Here is a 5,080-nt window from a genome sequence, read left to right on the forward strand (position 1 = left end):
GGAGAAGAGCAACTGAGCGGAGACACTTTTCACTAAGCAACATGCTCTAGTGGAGATCAAACATCCTTTGACTTACAGCCAGTACGAATTAAACCATTCATCAAATGAAACCTAATTTTCTCTGATTTTGAGTATACATTTGTGTCCCTTCCTGATTAATCTACTCTTTATCCTCTTAGGTCCCAATACCTCACGCTGATAGTGGTCATATCTTTCCATTTGACATGGTTTTCCCTCAAGCTTCATACCACCCTGAGATCATACAAATTTTTATCCCCTCTCCACTGCTTCCTTGACAGCCATCTTGTCCTTTACCACACCACGCATCCCCAGTCCTTTACTCTCCAAGGGGAAAAGACCATAAATCCTGCTTTGTTTTGAGGCATGTATTTCTGTGATGCCCCATCCACCAAACACAATCCATCATTGACCATATAACACAACATGTTAACAAATTTTTATTCTTTGAGAAAGAATAATCCATTGGAAAAGATACCAGGATTCATAGAAGACCTGAGGTATCTCTGAAAAAACACATTCCCAAGAAGAGAATTAAGTCTGCCCCTCAAAATTTGAGAATTTCACTTTAACAGATCTTCACCAAATCATAGACATAGATATGGAAGTCATTATCAAACTTGATGAAATACACAGAAGGTTTGTTGGGAACTTGGCAAATAATTTTACCTATCTCTTGGGTTCCATCTTTTTTGTTGTACTGCACTCTTTTGCCCTCCAAGGAATCCCTGCCTAATTCCAAAGTCACCTCTACTGAAGGACATTCAGGCGTGATATGGAGGTTGCCTTCAATGGAATCATCATGATGGTGCTAAAGGTACAGGACCGGATCATTCTCGTTGACAATGTAGAAACAGGTCGTTATGGTGCACCTCATCTGGGACCACGCCACTCCACTCTTCCTTAGAGCCTGGCATAATGTGGAGGTTGCCTTCCAGGTAGTCATCCAGGAGGTGGTAAATGTACAAGACCGGATCTTTCTTGTAGGTAATATAAAACCAGGTCTTCATGATTGGCACCTCTTCTAGGAACATCCCGTTCCAGTCATTCATAGAGCCATTTGTGTCCATGAATGTATGTTTCACTGCTCTGCCAACTATGGTGTTTGAGAGATGAGTGTCTGTCACCTGAGGAAATGGCACATTATTAGGCAGGATCTTCAGGTTTAAAATCCTTTCATCACTATGAAGCTCCAAGCCATAGACACAATCAATCCCATCATATTTCAACAAATAGAGAGAGTCATATGTTGGCAGTTGATCTAGAATGATGGCTTTCCAATGGGTGACTGGTTCATTGGCTTCCTTCCAGCCATGAGAAATTCTGCGGCCAACAATATTCTCCAGGGCCTCAAAAGGCTTACTAAGTTTTTGCTTCTGGAGCGATGGCCCATTCTTCTACTGGAGATGTGGCATGCAACTCATATTAAGAGGCATCTTCATCATGGCGGGAGACTTTCTGAGATAGGCCACAGCACTCCTGTTCCACTGTCTCTTGGCTTTGTTTCTGTGCTTGGGCTTCATAGCTGCCAATCTCCGCATAGGAAGAACTCTTCAGTTTAAATCAGACACAAAGTGGTTTCCTCCACCATAAGTGCCTGCAAGGATAAGAAGGTGAGCATGTGAGGTCAAGGCTCTTTTTAGGAATAACTTTGGAGCAGGTGAAAAAGGGAGGGCTGAATAGATTTGGATACCTAAATGGAATATGTTCTTAAGAAATTAATAGGAAAATTATCAAACTCTTGTCTACAGCTCAGTATATGTGTATCAGAGACATATTCCTGCTGCAAAATGCAATTGACCTCTACTGAGAAACCTACTTCCTGACTTACTATATCAATGAGAGAGGAAGCTATGTCTATACCTAAAGTGAGAAAGAAATATCTGAACAGATGGCAAAGAATTCAAAGAACAGCCACTCCTCTCCTTACCACACAAGCTACTGGTTAGTTGGCTGATCTATAACCACCTGCCCAAGGTCATGGCACTCCAGTCCACTGGCTCTCTCTATTGTGTCTCCTGATCCAGATCCAGATTGGTTACATAAAGATATTCTGTATCTTCATTAGAGAAGTGAGTACTGTGAGTCAAACTGCCAAAAGAAAAAAAACATTAATCTGTGCAACAGCACCTATTAGAAATAAGTATCTTTTAAAACACATATGGACAAAGAGGATCTTTGCCATTTAAGTGGACTGAGGAATTGGACATTTTTAGCAAAGATAGACTGGGGAGAATACCCGACATTAACCGTCCCCCAGCTATCAAATATAGGAGCTGTTAACGACATAAATTTTGGACCCAGAGCAGATTTGAAAGAAACCTTTCTTTGACTACAGAGGTCCTAGTTGCTTCCTAAACATATTTAAAAAAAGAAAATATCTTGGCTCTCTAGATTCCAACTTCTGGAAATTCGGTTGAACAGTTGTAGAGCCCAAGAGCTGAACTGACCTCCTCAGCCACCGTGAAGATAGTAAGCCCACCTTCACAGAAGACCAGTGCTTCATGTGGAACAGAGTTGCCACCCCAACCAAAGCTTTGTGACATCATCAAGGCTCTACTTATGTCATAAAACTACTCCTAGCCAGGTTTCTTCCCTACTAACCCCCAGAAATATCCAGCATACAGGTCCTAAAATGCTGCTCATACAGCCCCATGAAGACCCAAAATAAAAACCCCAATCTTATTCTCAATTACTTGAGTTATATTTTCCAAGTAACTCAACCTTTTTATGTGTGTTTTTTTTTTTCTTCTGTATAATAATTTTTGGTCTGAGTCAACAACTCACATGAATGTTTTTTTTTCCTAGCTCCAATGTCCTCAGTGGTTATTTTCTATTGATTTTTCCATTACTTCATAATAATAATTATCAAACTTTCCACTTCTCTCCCTCCTCCCACATTCTTCTTGCTCCGCAAATAAACCTCTCCACTCAAACACCAGTCCAAATAGAGGGCAGGGTACTTTGAGCTGTGGGAAGTCCAAGCCCACCCTTCATCCATCCACATTTAGCAAGGTATGCATCCACAAAAAATATGATCACAAAAAGCCAGTGTATGATATGCAGACAATTGCAAGTGCCATTATCTTTGGCTTCTCCGTCTGCCCCAATTGTCAGCCACATTCAGAGCCTCCAGTTTGATCCCATGTTCTTTCATTCCCAGGTCACTGGATTAGTTGAAATCCCCTTAGTTCAGGCACAGTGTCTCATAGTGTGGACCAAGCCCTTATATTCCTGACATCCTTGCTCTTTTTCTCCATCCATCTGCTCTTCCACTTGAGCTTGGAAGCTCCATCTAGGTTTCTGATTTTGACCCTGACTTGATCTCCATCATTTGCCAAACAAAAGTTCCATGGTGGTTTTCAAGATAGTCAGTCATCAGTCTGACTATGGGACAAGGCACACATAGTTCCTAGGGACATGTCACAGTGCGGTCAACTTCTCCTCCCTGCTTAAGTACCTAGAGAGGGTCACCCTATGGCCTTCTGAGAACCACTCGAGAGATATCGATCTTGACATCCCCAGAATGGCCCCAGAAATTGAGATATCATCAGTGTATGTGCATTAACTTGTGTGTGTTTGTGTGTGTGTATTTAAATCACAATAACAAATGGATTGTAATATTGAAGTTTCTTCTCATCTTGAGAAGAATATTTGCTACAGAAACACTCTCACAGTAATAGTGAGAGTATAAACTATCTAAGAAAGGAGAAATAACTGGAGGAATCCCCCAGGAGTTAGGCTCAGTGTCTCAGGAATTACGCCCAAGGAAAGTCAATGAACTCAGTGATGGAAGATAAAACCCAGCCTAAATAAAACCCTAAATCATTTAGGTGGAACATGAGATACTCTTACAACAGTTACAAGAGGTCTAAAATGCCTGGACTGGAACATAAGGGGAACACAAGGACGTGGAGCTGAGAGTGCATGTCAAAACTGATTGGATCTGGAAAAAATTATGTAAGCATACCAAGGAAACCACCAGTGGGACAAAACCCTAAGAAATCTGTATGACAACATATCATGTTGAACATAATGAGATTTAGAGACAAAGGAAAGATCTCAATTATGTCACTGTCACACAGGTGATGATGAACCAGTTCCATCGTAGAGTGACTCCCTGCTGTGTTTAAGATAACCTGTCAATTCTGTCTAGTCAGTTACAAGGAAATTTGCATTAATTGCACAGATTAACTATCAGCATCATTTACTGCACAATCAAAGGCAAGGCAAAGAAATCATAGACATGTTGTTGAATGCTGATGATGTTATTGGGAGTTTTGATGGGTTTTTTTCTTAAAGGGAAATCATCGGTGACTCTCATGCATGAAGCAGATCCTTTCTCTGTGATGTATCCTGAATATCCACTGAGATACCAGCCCAATGAGTTGTGGTCTCTCTCTCTTTTAAAAAGCAACTTCTACCTTCAGCTTGATCTCTTGCTTGAGCTTCCCTTCCGGCTACTAGGCTCCTTTTCTGATCCTGCAGAGGGCTTTTGTAAGGGATTGTGATCTCTAAGTTTTTCCCCTTTCAAGAACTAATCATTCTATTAATCACAATTCTAAACTGCTGTGGGAGTTTGTTTGTGACTTATGCCTTCACATGTGATACAAGCGACCTGTGTGTATAGGGTCTTCTCTCTGTTCATGTGGGGAAGGCATGGCAGCAGGAGTAGATGGCTGCTCATTCTCTGTAAGGAAATCAGTAAACAGTGGGGACCAAGTACAAGGATGTCCTGAAATATTAAGTCTTGTCCTTTCAAGGCCCCAAAGCCTCCAGCTAGGTTCAGGGTCACAACAATCTCCAAAACACACCGAGCATGAAGTATTCAGAACCAGAAGCCTGTGTGTGCCATATCACGTAAATTCATCGTGAGTACACCAATCTGTTTTTTTTTTTCAATTCTAAATTATTTTGTCCCATCAGAATGATCTATATTACCAATTAACCAAATTTGCTGCATCTTTGGTGTCCTAGAATTGCTTTAAATTGTTGCTGGGACAGTCTTACAAACATTCCTCTGCTGTTATGAGACCTTAAGGGGACAGCACTTATTTCAGAA

The sequence above is a fragment of the Microtus pennsylvanicus genome (genome assembly GCF_037038515.1).
Source record: "Microtus pennsylvanicus isolate mMicPen1 chromosome Y unlocalized genomic scaffold, mMicPen1.hap1 SUPER_Y_unloc_3, whole genome shotgun sequence".
Taxonomy (NCBI): Eukaryota; Metazoa; Chordata; class Mammalia; order Rodentia; family Cricetidae; genus Microtus; species Microtus pennsylvanicus.